The sequence below is a fragment of the Triturus cristatus genome, chromosome 1_2, assembly GCF_964204655.1.
Source record: "Triturus cristatus chromosome 1_2, aTriCri1.1, whole genome shotgun sequence".
Taxonomy (NCBI): domain Eukaryota; kingdom Metazoa; phylum Chordata; class Amphibia; order Caudata; family Salamandridae; genus Triturus; species Triturus cristatus.
In genome coordinates this window covers 421,985,919-422,000,413 of record NC_140580.1, presented here as the reverse complement: position 1 = coordinate 422,000,413, position 14,495 = coordinate 421,985,919, and positions in this window count along the sequence as shown.

Genomic DNA, 14,495 nt, shown 5'->3' with positions numbered 1-14,495 from the left:
TTATGCTGTACCGACTAGGAGATCATAACTCGAAGGCCTTGGTTCCTACCTGGTAAAGTAAACATCATGTCGAAAATTGTCGTTTATGTGGTTACCACACAGAATCCATATGCCACCTGATGTGTGCCTGCCCTACAGTAAAAGATGAAAGAAGGAAGTTTCTAAAAGTAATCTTAAATGAATTAAACATCCGCACCTGCAGGCAGGCCGTAACTAGATGGATGGGGGGCTCATCAAACATTTTAATTTGCCGCGGGGTAAAGTTCTTGACACTGGTCGGCAACCTTCTACTAAAAGCGGACTTGGAATAAATAATTGAGGCTGGAACAGGACTGGACATTTTATAAAAATTGTAAACATTTTAAACAATGCATTACTTTTTGGGAAATACCATTCTTTTAACCCCTTCCACGCTCATGATGGAACCATGCCATCATGAGTCACGGGCGGCGTGTGCTTATGACGGCGTGGTTCCGTCATGCTGCGGCCGCTACGCCTACGCGCCACTAATTCCCCGCCTGTGTGGGCGAAGTACTGAGTGGGCGGAGTCGTGACGGCACCACGCCGTCATGAGCACAGCTCGCCCGTGACTCATGATGGCGTGGTTCCGTCACGAGCATGGTGGCGCCGCGCTCTCCCCGAACCCCCCCAGCGCCGCGGCGGAATTCGCGCCGCAGCGAAGGGGTTAAATGTTACTGTTTTAAAATTATTTAGTGTGTGATTTATAGTTGTGATAAAACAAATAAAGGTTTTTTTGACAGACTAACAAAAGCCATATCAAATAAAAATGATAAGACTTTGATGGCATAATATTTACTATTCACACTCCAAACTAAGCAACAGCAGGTAAAAGGTTGAACTTTGAAGGGGGGCAGATTTACTATTTCCACTGTAACATCAGTTGGGATAGTGTAGGACTATGGAAAGATCAGACTTACTATGCTCACTCCAACCTGATCAAAAGTGAGGAAAGTGTTGGGCTTGGCGGATCAGATTAAACTATATGGAAATTATTGACACAAATGTAACATTAAAATAATGATAACCTATTATAACACAAAAATAAAATAAACAAATCACATAATAATTCAAAATGATTTTATGTACAACTATTTTAAGAAACCATTTAAAAAATAATATTTAAACCTGCCGTATTTTGTCTTCACATCACAATATATGTGACACAATATTTGTGTCCAGCAATATTTTTGCATTAATATTAAAATCATGCACATCAATACAGCGTGAAATGAAAAATTTGCATTTCACCTAATTATGGTAAGATCACATAATGTTACTGTAATAATTATGTGACAGTAAATTACATGATTTTCACTCACTCCAACATACACCCATGGTTACTCCCGCAGCAGAATTTACAGAAAAAATTATTGCATATAATTTACAACAAGCCAGTCTCACCAAGAAAAAAACTACTTATCATCATAGGTGAACTCTTTCCTCCTTACACAAAGGAAGTCTGTGTGATTGTCATCCCCTTTCTTGCCAAACATACCTTACCTGTAAAACCGGTACCATGTTATTTTGGACTACTTTGGACCCTCAGAAATTTGAATCCTACTACCTCCTCTTTCTATTTCCAGGCTAATGGAAAATCCATCCTATCTTTGATGAATATCAACTGAAGCCATGTGTACTAGTCCCCATTTATCAAGGGTTTCTTTCTCCTCTTCCTGTAAACAACTATGGTCAAACTGAATAGGATGTCATGGAAATTTGTGACACCTCCAGTAATTGATTGACTGGTAAGGAGATATCATCCTCATGAATGCTCCAGTGTCTTTTTATCATGGGTATGTGATCCAGTCTTTGTCCATTGTTATTGTTCTGCACTTTCCCAAACAGTTCTGGGGCTGTAGTGAAGTGATAAACTCTGAAGTAAGGTGGTCTTCACTTTGGGCTATCTTCTTTCTGATGTGGCAGCTGGTCTTGTTTACTGTATTGTGCCTAGGGTTGACAGGGAACCAATTTCAGAGCCTCCCAGAGCTTGCCTTACAGTGGCCTGCATTTCAGCATGGTGGGGCATCAGTGGCAGTGTTTCTTGGGTTTCTAGACTATCTAGGCTTGGGACTTGCAGGGGTTTACAGACAACATGGTGACCCTCACTATCAGCTGTAGTGACCAAACTATTTCTGACATTCCTTCCAGACATGTTGACCTGAACTCGCCTGTCTCTTTTTTACCACAATCTTTGCTGGTCGATAACTGTACATGTTATACTCATGTTTATTATACTAGTCCAAAATGACGGCATACTTAACTTTAAATGCTGCAATATTCTCAGAACCAGATGGATTCTAAACTTCCTACTTGTCATTTCTGGCTCCAGTCTTTGCATATTCATGTCTTGCTGTTGCATCCAGCAATTGGTAGAGCACCTCACATTTATGAGATCCATTGGCTCTCCACGAATATGAAGTAAAAGTCATCACCTGATACTAGGCCCTATTTGAACTTTCCTTATTGTCAACGTTGGGCTAAATTCATCAGTTCTAAGGCGAACCTCATGTACCCACAACTGTGATGAGAAAAAACATTGAGGAGGTGATGTAGCTAGCAGCTGCGGCCCGTGGAGGGAGTTCCGTGGGGCGGTAAGGCGGGGCGGGGGAGGGGCAGGGTGGGGGGTTCTAAAAAGCAGAATATGGATAATTACAGGTAAGTAAACAATTAAATAAATAAAACGAATTTCGTAGCGCGCGCTGCATCACAAAATGCGATTCAGCGCGCGCTACGAAATTAGTTTTATTTATTTAATTGTTTACTTACCTGTAATTATCCATATTCCGCTTTTTAGAACCCCCCACCCTGCCCCTACCCCGCCCCGCCTTACCGCCCCACGGAACTCCCTCCACGGGCCGCGGCTGGTAGCTAGTATGGCAGATGACACATGTAAGTTAATTATCTTATTTTATTGTAAATATGCTTTATGTACTTTAAATCTTCGTTATTAGATATATTCTTGTCTGCTTTTCCATAAATTAGAGGATGTGCCATGATTCCTATGAAATGTTGAGGATGCACATATTATTTGTTTGGCATCCAAAATATTAGGTTTGATAACTTGTTCCCCTGGAAATGCTGCTACAGTTTTTGATATTATTCTGATGTGTTATGTTTATATTATGAAAACAGGCATTCATGTGCTTGATTTTAGCTTTAATTGTGATCAGCCTCAGGTGCTTACTGTGTCTAATTGAATAAATATCAAACCATGGATAATTTGAGGTGATTGATTTATGTCCCCAGTCATGTTCAAGTAAATATGTGTGTATTGTTGATTTTCTTTCTTCTCTCATTTGAACTTGTGTCCAGATAATTTCCCTATTAAAATTACCATTAAATCGCATCATATCTGGTTATGAAGTAGTACATGTTCTCTCTTGTATCTTTTCATCCATTTTAATCCCATAGAATAAAATCAAATTTGTTTCAAGGTTTTTTTTATAACTGATAACCAGCATCTTATGCCTTTGTATAGCATAATGCTCAAAATAAGAGACTAACATTATCATTAAAAGAAACATTGAATAAAATATGAAAGACAATCCAAATGCATGTTTTTGTTCCTTCAAGATCAAAACACATAGGGACCTGATTCACAAAGTTAAATATACCCACAAATTTGCTCACATATATATTTACTGCTACATGTATTTGTAGCTTTACATGTTTGATTTTGCTCTTAATTTACATTTACAACTAGAGGGCTTATTACGATGTCAGGCGGTCACGGATACAGGTCCGACCAACCTCCAGTTGGCTGTCCTGATCACTTAATTACGATGCAGTTGCACATGGTGTGGTCGCATACTCACATTTCCCTATGGGAGCATGTGTTACGGTCGTAAACTGGCCGTAGCAGAAGCTCCCATAGGGAAATGGGAGATTAGGTTCATCCCTGCACCGCTTGGCAGGCACCTCATGATGCCTGCCACATGGTGCAGAGATCAACCCCTTGGCCTCTAACTGGAGGCCCCAAACATAAGGAGGCCCTGCTAGGGGCCCCTAAACCCGCTTTCTGACAAGCTTTCCATTTCGGAAAGCCCGGCATGGCAAGCCTGTCGGAAACTGAGCATCTTAATTCAGACGGGGTAAAATGCCGTCGATATGGATTACAAGCCAGTCTCCAACTGGTAGCCCATCGGAATCTAGCCAGAATGACCGTCCAGTTTCACTTCTGATCACCTAAATTGTAATTAGGCGGTCAAAAGTGAAACCGACGATCTCGTTCAGAAAGCCTCCGACCTAAGGTCGGAGGATTTCTGAACGAGATCGTAATTGGCTCCTAGGTGTCTTCACCTCACAGATCAATGTTTGGAGCCTCATACAAAAGGATTTACAATTGCAAAGTTAATACTACTGGTTTAGAACATAGTGGTAGATATCACTTCCTCATTGGTGGAGATTCTCCCAATGGCACAGAAAATCAAGAGTTATTAAAATGTAATATTATTTAAATAAAATGGAAAAAATATTTAAATGTGTAAATAAATGTAAAATAATTAAAAATATTTATTTTCAACCCAGAACTATTAAAGTAATCTGTTACAGGACATTAGCTCATCAAATTAAATAATGAATTTATGTGTTTTAAACAATAACTTTAAAACTCCCACCCACAGTTACATTTTATTTTTATTTAATACGTTTTAAATTGTCTTAAAGCTATGTGTTGAAATATCTTAAATTATTTTTCATTTTGAATAAAAGTATGATAGTTTACTAAATGAAGGTTATTAATATTTCTCTGCATCCTCTGTTTACTATGGGAGTGTGTTTGACTCCTGAAGGGCTGTAGTAATCTTGGAAATGTGGCTTTAATGTATTGTGGGTTTGTGTTTGTATTAGTGTGCAACCCTGAACTCCACTTTATATTTCCTCAAATCCCTCTCATTTAAAAGTAATCATTGCCCTTCTCCAGCCACTATTTTTTTATCTCCCCAAATTTACTGCAAGAATGTTTACCTATGTGTGCCTAGATTCCCACCACTATGGCGGAGATCTTTGCCAAGGTGGCAGAGATATCTGTACAGAAAAGAAGTGGATGTGGAGGTAATCTGACTGATCTCTGGATTGAGAACTGCATTTTGTCGTATGGGAGTTGTACTAATGTAGTGCTACTTTATGTACTACAAAATGTAGTTTGTAAATTGGAGTCATAAACACTTTGGGACGGATTAAGAGTTTGGTGGACAGAGTTACTCCGTCACAAACATGACGGATATCCCGTTTGCTGAATTATAATTCCATTATATCCTATGGAACTTGTAATACTGCTGTAAGATCGTAATTAGACCCTGAGTGTCAGAAACACCTTGAAAGTTTGGAACCTGCCACAAACATTTCTAGTCTCAATCATTTTTATGATCCGTTCCCACCGACAAAATGATGGAGTCATTCAATCAGCAAGCTTTCCTTAGAGCTAAAAAACCCATAAAAGCACACTATTAAAAAATTGAAATAAATATGATGCTACATCTGATGTTTCTCAAAGAAAAACATATAAATCCATGCTCAAAAAAGTTGGCTGATCACAAGACAAAACTGGGATGATACTCATTAAAAACACACTATTAAACATTAGTATCCTTAGAAAGCTCAAGAGTGTTTAATTAGATCAACTAAGCGGTGAAATTGTGTACAGACATTATTTGAAAATAATCCTGATAAGTTGCTAAAACAGCATTTTTTCCTGTAACACAAAGCGGATTTAAAAAAAGACAAGAGATGAGTTAAATTGCTGAAGGCATAGCAGAGCAGGTCTACAAATAACAAGGCCCAAACTTCTCAGAATAGGAATCAGAAAACGCTTGGTAAATGCCGGAGGAATCATATCAAGGCCAAATCAGGACTGACGACCAATCAAACTGCCCCAAGGAAAAACATATGTAGCATCATAGAATACCAAATCTAAATTTGGTGAGGAAGAACCTGTCCCGGCTATTGTTGATCATGCATACATAAGGTTTGGCACATGTGGTCATACAGCTACTGAGGAGCTCTCGGTTAGTGCCCATGACTAATTCCACAACCTCCCTCTCCTACCTCCTGAGGTTAAGAATGTTTGCTTTTAGCCAGCTTTTGTCCTTGGAAGTTGAATTTGGGGTATTTCAGAAAAGTGAGGGTCTGCCCAATTTATTGGCTTCTGCTGAATATATGAGAGCCAGGGAACTCAGTGCCCATTATTGCAGGACAGACAATCTTCGATGATGTCCCTGTTTAGAGTTGGTTGCAAATTCCCCAGGTTGAACACCATAGAAATAATGAGGCCAAATTGACATAGTCCTCCACATAAGGAAGCCCCAACTCATCATGAATGGCAAAAGGTGGGGAACTTGCAAGCAGGCCAGAAAGTCATCTACACACCCTGTTCACCTCTAATTACAATGATCTAACATCCTTGTATCTCCACACCCCAGAGCTATATGTTAAAACAGGGGGGCACTTTCTATTGTACGTTTCTAACAGGAGGCCAATCAGTTTGCTGTTGATGGAAGTACCCAGATTAAATAAGAATCCCATGGAATTGGAAAACCTCAATGTCTGCTTGAATAGGTACTGTCACTGACTACCTTTGGAATAAAACATGACACTTAGGTAAGAATATTCATGCACTCTAGAAATCGGTAACCCCTGTCGGGCCATTTTGCAGCACTTGAGATGCAAAGGACCGCAGGCCATTATGAAGTTCTTAGAGGAGCTGGTTTTGAGATTAAATTTGGACATAAAGTCGATAAAGTTGTCCAACAAAATCTTGAGACCTTAGAGTTTCTTGCCAATAAAGTGGCATCATCAGCATGCAGTAGGGCAGTGGCTGTCATGTTCTTAACCCTGGGAATGTCCATGCCCTGTTGAGTCAGGGCAACTTCTAGCCCCTTCATATATAAAAAAAGAAGTGACAGGGCAAGCACACACACTATCTCTCACTCGAAGACACGCTAAATGGATCAGGGCATTCACCATTAATGCCATATCTAGCAAAAGCTTCCAAATCGAAATGGAGGTTGTGCAGAAAAGTAACAATACTATGATCCACCCCCAGGACCAGTAGGATGTCCCAGAGTTCAGATCTCACCACGCAATCAATGGCGCAGGAGACATCCATGTAGGCTAGGTAGATGGAGCCAAGCTTAGTGATCGTATATTTAATAACCAATAAATGGAGATTAAGTTATTGCTTCTTCAAACCCAGGCCTTTTGCAGAATCCATGCTGCATCCTAGAGATGATATGCGGTGGGTGGAACCCGCAGAGTTACATAAAAACTCCACAAGACAAATGGAGTTTATACATTCAGTCAAGAAAAGGCGGGTTCATCAACATAAATGAGAGTGACCAACAAGGAAGGATATGCTGCTTGCACAGTAAATTACATTTTGCGATATCAGAGTCAAACAGTTGCTAACTCAATAAGTTACAACTGAATCAAGGGAAAAGGGGAGATAGTAACATCAACTAATGCATTAGTGCTTACCCGCACCCTAACACTCCAACAAGCAACACTGCTCAGCTAGCTATTAGTATAAATGGTGTGTGTCCATCTCCACCAGCCTCACCACTGAAAGTGGCACTGCATGAGGATGCACCACGTACGGAATTGACGTGTCCCGGCTCGTCCTCTACCTCTGCATCACAGGTCAGTTGGGCATTCAGTGATGTAGAAACTTCTGGCATGCTGGTGGGTAAATCAGCCAAAATATTTTCCCAGCTACTGCCTAAAGGATGCTTACGGAGTCCCAAAGTGTCCTCCCTGTGCAGGGCAATGATCTCTATACACAAACGAAGCGGGGTATAAGGTAGGTACTTGAATGCACCAAATCATTTAGTTAGGTCAAAATTATCAATATTCTTCAGGTGCCACGGATCATGAGGTTAAATACCCCTAAACCCCCTTAGGATCAAAAGATCCCACAATATGTCAACAAAACACTGAGATCCAGCACTCCACAGAGTTATTTTATAATCATGCAATATATCAGTCCATTCAGCAGGTGTGATTTCACAATTATTTCTTTATTATGTTCTTCTCTTTACAGATGGAGGGAATCTGCTCCTACACACGGATATCATTTTAACTATATACTAATGAAAAAAACACACTTGAACAACTAAACCTGATCAAACAAAAAATAAGCCCTGAAGAAGTCCGCTGGGACGAAACGCGTCGGCTACGCTGTTTATGTCTTTTACATTTGTAAAGAGAAGAAGAACATAATAAAGAAATAATTGTGAAATCACACCTGCTGAATGGACTGATATATTGCATGATTATAAAATAACTCTGTGGAGTGCTGGATCTCAGTGTTTTGCAGGGCAATGATCTCTGCCTGCACCCAGGCAGTGAACAATTTTATCCAGTATTTGAAGTGCAGAGGATCAGGAGATTTCCAATGATGGGTGATCAGCATTTTGGGCAACAGCAGACCCGAATCAATAAACTGGGATGTGACCTTGTTTTTCTTGCTCCATTGATATGAGACTAGCACACATGCCTCCCATGTGTTCAAATGAACCCTATCAGTGTAATGTACGAGGCGGCTCATCACTCCCCTCCAGTAGCATTGCAAGTGAGGACATGCCCAACATATATGTACAATATCTGAATATACCCGATCGCAATGGGGGATGGCAGCATCAGCACAATGAAACCCCACAATTTATGCTGGCAGGGGTGAGGAAAGCCCTGTGAATTGAGTATATCTGGATCAATCAAAATCTGGTATTGCGTAGTATGTAGGTGGGACCCTCTATTAGAGAGGACCATTCCCTATCCATGTAGTGCCGGATGAGATTTGTCTCCCATCGTCCATGAAGGGATGCAAGTGTTGGTGCTGTGTGTGATTGTAGCGGCCCAGCCAACTAATGGCCAAGAATCTGAATGTAACGTATAGTGAGGTGTGAAGGGGGCTCAGTCATATTGCCCCATCTGCGCCCCAATGCCCCTACTAAGGATGTGTGTAGGAAAACTTGTCCAGGGGGAAGGCCATCCTCTTCCACCAGTGACTCATAAGACAGGAGGGCTCCGTCCCTATAAAGATCTCCCACTGATTAAATTCCTGCATAAGTCCAAGCAGACAGATCCGCCCTGGTGATAATCCGTTGGCCACAAAGTGTTCCCAACAGTGCTAAAGTTGGTGGATAAGGGACAGCCTGCCTTGTGAGATAGAGGCTACGCCTAAAGCAGCAATGTACAACCAGCAGAAGCATACGTTTGGGCTGCAGTGGTCGGGCACAGGGGTGAAATAGTTGGCAGAGACTGGTTAGGCTCCAGGCCAGCTGTAGTGTAGCAGTGTCAGTTAAATGCAAAGTGGTAAGCCAACGTGCCAGCCATTGGATTTGGGACGTCAATAGTATTGCTTGATGTTGGGCACTGCTAGGCCCCTACATCCATTGGTTGATCAAGCTTATCAAGTGCCATCCGGTTTCTATCATCAAGATTACCTCGTACGTTCAAGCTAGTGGTGGCAGATGACAAGTGGGGGAACTGTGATCTTTCTGCTTCCTTGTAAAGGTATTTTCAAGCATGCTGTTCCAAATACCAGCCCTAGGAACAGAGGAAGCATCCCCAATAGGATCAGCAGCAGATTCTACAGTGGAAACTGACGTTGGAGCAGATGGATCAAAGGCAGAGGTCACTGATCTAAACACTTGGTACCCTGGACCAGCAGACACAGCCAAGTATGAAACAGCGATACCAGCTGCAGGCTGCTTAGTGGCATAAAAGGAGCCATAACCACCATTCCTTTCAAACCAGGGCTCACTTAGGTAAGCTGAGTTTCAATAGAGTCCAAATGTTTAGCTGAAGTGCTAATGCTGATGTCAACAATCTGAAATGTTCACACAAGATCTTGGTCAAGGAATTCTTAAGGGAGTCAACGTAACAGTGGAAGAGAGTTGAAGGTGGGGTGAGCGGTGGTGCCTGTAAATTCATCAAACCAGAGTCAGTGGTTTTGGGGGTTTTGGTAGCTCCTCCCAGTCTAAGACACTTCGCAGCACACAATGGTGTTGGGGCAGAGGGGGGTCTCTAGCTAAATGTCCCCACTTTCCAGGTTCAATGATAAACGTCTCTGCCATAGGGACGGCTCCTCCACGTAGGCAGAGGAGCATCTCCCCAGTGCTTTCTCGCAGTGTGAGAGGCAGAAACATAAAATCGTTTTATGAATACCATTTTATGTTTCTGCTTCTCACACTGCGAGAAAGCAGAAGAAAGGTTTGGATGGAGGTGGGCTGGTCGGGGAGGAGTGAGTGGGCCACTGTTGTGGGTGCTGACTGTTTGGTTGGCCCCAGTGCCGACCAAGCCAGTCATGCACACTCTCCGTTTTCTCCATGTAGGCTACATTCAGCCTGCATGGAGAAAATGGCCTCCCCATAGACAGCTGTGGGGCCGGCGTCCCAGCCAAGCAAGATGCTGCCATTGCAGGGTTGTGATTGGCTTAGGGAAGGAGAGGGAGGCTGCCTGCTTCCTGCTTCCTACAAGGAGCAGAGAGATGGAGAAGCAACGCCGGACTGCAGGCGAAGGTAAGTTTTAAGTTTTTTAAAATTTTATTTCAATAACACTTCGCCTTTGCAGCAAGATTCCATACCAGCGCGACCACCCCCGTGATGTTATGCCGGCCGAGACTGCTCTGCCAATTGAACCTCTTTGTCAATAACCCCTCTGGCCCATTCAAAAAGAAAATCCAGTGTGTTATAATTTCTGCCCTCAGTGGGTCTCAGCCTTTCAAACTTGTGTTTGCCAATCGTAAAGATAAAGAGGAAAAAAGGATCTGGGCAGTTGAAAACACTGAAAGCAACTAATATGGGATGGAAATGAAAATTCCAACAAATCAGCAATGTCAAATACAAGTGTAAGTCACGTTCATATATGTCCACGATATAGTGCAAGAATTGGGGGGGCATGGTATCCTCCGGGATCTGGCGGGCACAGATGGGCCTGTTCTAGGCCTGGTTTTCGCGGGTTGCATCCCACAATGTGGGTAGTTGGAAAATGTATCAGCGCATCTTCTCCTCGTTGGAGCCCCCCACCTGTGCTCTGAAATGGCCTCTGTGGATGGAACCCCTCAGAGGCAGCGGCAGCATGGTAGTCATGGCGCCCCACGCCTCGGGTAACTCGAGCACTGATCATTGCATCTCCTTGTCGCTGAAGCCCCTCCTCCTAGTCTCCGGGGATGGAGTACCTCAGAGGAAGTGGCAGCATGGCTGCAGGGCCGGACTGGGAACCAAAACCGACCCTGGCAAAGTGCTTTGCCGCCCCCCAGGGGGTTGGGGGTGCCGCCGAGCTCTTTGCCAGGGCCGGTTTTCGGCCGATTTTGTTACAGGGCCGAATGCAGCTATACTGCAAAAACGTCCCTGTAACAGAAACGGCCCCCAGGGGCCCAAAACCGGCCCCCACCCGTGCGGTCGCACCGGGGGATTGCCCGGTGCCCGCTACGGCCAGTCCGGCCCTGCATGGCAGTCAGTTCTTCATTTAGATCCTAGTGGCTCAGCTGCCAGCTCACGAGGTCGGTGGAGGCCCTGGCATCGCTGCCCTGACAGAGGGTTCCCTGGCATATTTAGAGAACCTCACTTGTTGTGCGGGGATCTTACTTCTAACGGAGGACCCACTGCTGCAGCAGTTCTGATGAAGCCACTGATCTATTTTGAGCGGTGCTTGATTAATTTAAAACAAATCTCAAGAGAGCGTTTGTATTCAGAAAAGGAAATAGCAATTACCATTATACACAGAGTTGATTGCCTGTGCTTGTCACTACTATGAGATTTTCCTCACCATGCAGAAACACATACATTATAGAGTGGTTGCCTTCACGTAACATATGTCCACACAAGTTAATGTACAATATGTATATATTAATATGTAAAAATTCCTTTGTCTGAGAGGAAATATGAATTCACAAAAGATTTCTAGGAGTAAACTTAGAAACATCAAACTGTTGCAGCTTTCCAGGCTTAATCCACGAAACCTTTTTGAATTTACTCGAAAACAGCACATTTCTGGTTTGTGATCTGGGACTAGCTTTTTAAGGATCAGATTAACTTTCAATGTCCTATCTCATTTTATTGTCTCATTTTATGGCTGAAGTGTTTTATGGTAGGGCAAATTTCTTACACATTTAAACTAGCTGTTTTTATTCCATTATTGATGTCCAACCCTTGATTGTGCTGACCTACTTCAGAAAAATAAGTGACTTAAAATTGGAAAATGCAACACGTGCTCTTGAAATTAATTTGCACCTAAATTATAATATAAAGTACCACACTGGTTATTGTCATTTGTGTTGTACTGGGGCAATCACCACATATATTGTCAAATATACCTTTGCCATACTTATTCAAGGTCAGGGATCTCTGAGTGGTCTTCAATGTGGTGTACCATGGACAGTTTTCCCTCTTTTTATGGGTACATAAAAGTACATTTATAAAATGACCTTAGCCCTTCTTGTCCAGCCAGGCCAGCTTGTTATGGTCAGGATTTCCAGATTGACTTCTATTCATATTACCTATGGCTTACTCATATGTCAATATAAACAATCATACTTTTATTTTGACCTGCTGCAATAACCACTGAGAAGTAAAGATAATGTTTTGGAGCTCTCCCTCCATCATTATTGTAGGAGAGTAGGATCTGCTTCACATGGGTACCCCCACTTTTTGCTGGTGTTTCACTGTTTTTCGACCTTAGTCTGGCTGTGGCCCTGCTAATCAGGCCCACAGCCTAGCTGCTTCCTCTCTACAAAGGTTTGCATGACATTAGGGACATATCTAATTGGATTCTGGAGTGCCTTATAAGCCCCTAGTATATGGTTTACTATGTACCTAGGGCATAGGTACCTCAGAGGCCTACCAGGGGCTGAAGCATGTATTATACCACCCCTGGAAAACACTCCAAAATGACACCACAGGTCTGCTATTGCAGCCTGGGTAAGGGCGTGCTTGCACCCCTGACAGTGGTATAGGCTACCTATATCCACATATATATACAGACACATATAAACCTATAAGTCACTCCTATGGCAGGCCTTGACAATCCTGAAGGCAGAGTGCCTGGTTTTGCGTGAAAGGGTGCCCAAGCATGAGCTGAGCCCCTCTGCAGCTTTCGGAAATACTTAATTATGGCTGTTCTGTGATACAGAGTTCGGACACCCCGCAGGTTGCCTCCCCTACGAGCTCCGGTACTGACAAGAGGTACCGACGGACAGGTGAGCTGTCATTCTCCTATGTGATGCTACGTGACACGCACCATACTAGAGAAACAAGTCGGCCCCCTACTTAGGCCGTAACTGTAGTCTTAACAAACATCCCCAAGATCGAGCGCATCGCAGCGATCGAATGACTCTCAGTGAGATTAGGCGTTTCTTGACATTACGCGGCTGGGCTTTAGCGTTTAAATTTTAACCTACCACTAGGTTTTAACATTGTTGAACCCTCTGATTTTCTCTACAGAGCGGGGCCTCCTTAAACCTGAGCAGTAGCCAGGTGAGGTGAGGCGCACACCCATCACTAATAGGGTAAGTGCTTTCAAAGTCGTCTAATTTCGATTTTTAGTTCTTAGACTTATCACAGTCTTAATACACCCAAGAGTATTTGGTTTATCGGACATTGTGCTGGATTCTACTTGTAAAACCTTGATAATTACACTATGCGAAGGGTGTTTTGCTATGTTGTGTTCTTTTTATCTTTTTCTCCATTTATGCAGGTCAGTGAATATAAACTACCACCCACGGAGTCTCTTGGACACCTATCAGGGTCCAGGTTGTATAAACCACTTCATTAATTTGCACAGTTTTTTCGCAGTAGCTTCTAGGTCCTGACGAAAGCTAGGATGATTCACATCCGTTAGCAGAAACATGTAGACCGTTTTTCAACACAGTTATTATATTTTGAAACTGTTAGAGCACTGTTTTTAGAGTTTGTCAACAAGGTAGCTACTAATAAAGTTGTTTTAGTACCTTGCTAGATATATTTTAACCAGCACTTATGCACCATCACTACACACCAGCACTGCGACCATCACACCCAATCATCATCTAACAAAACTACCATTCACCAAGTTGGGACATATAAGAGACCAATATCTACGACTTGTTAAGTAGAAGATGGTTCTCTAAATTAGTCCTCCATTCCCAGATGATGAAGCAAACCACTTCAGGTGGATGATGGGAATCTTACACCCATGCGTACACTCACACATGTACACATGAACCCACAGCACTAGCATTTCCCTTACGATTGTGTCAAGGTTTTCATACAGGCGAGACTCATAGTTGCTTATGTTGTTATAATGTTCTGTGATACAGCCATACCATATACTCTTAAGTGCGTTATAACCTCGCGGTAAATGCTAACTTTGGAATGGCTGCATCAAAACATGTCGTGTTTGGTGTCAAACGCTTTGGAATACTACCCCCCTGCCAGTTCTGGCGGCGGGGGTAGCATTCCACCCTTCTAGAGGGAGAGACATGTTCACACTGGTCAAAC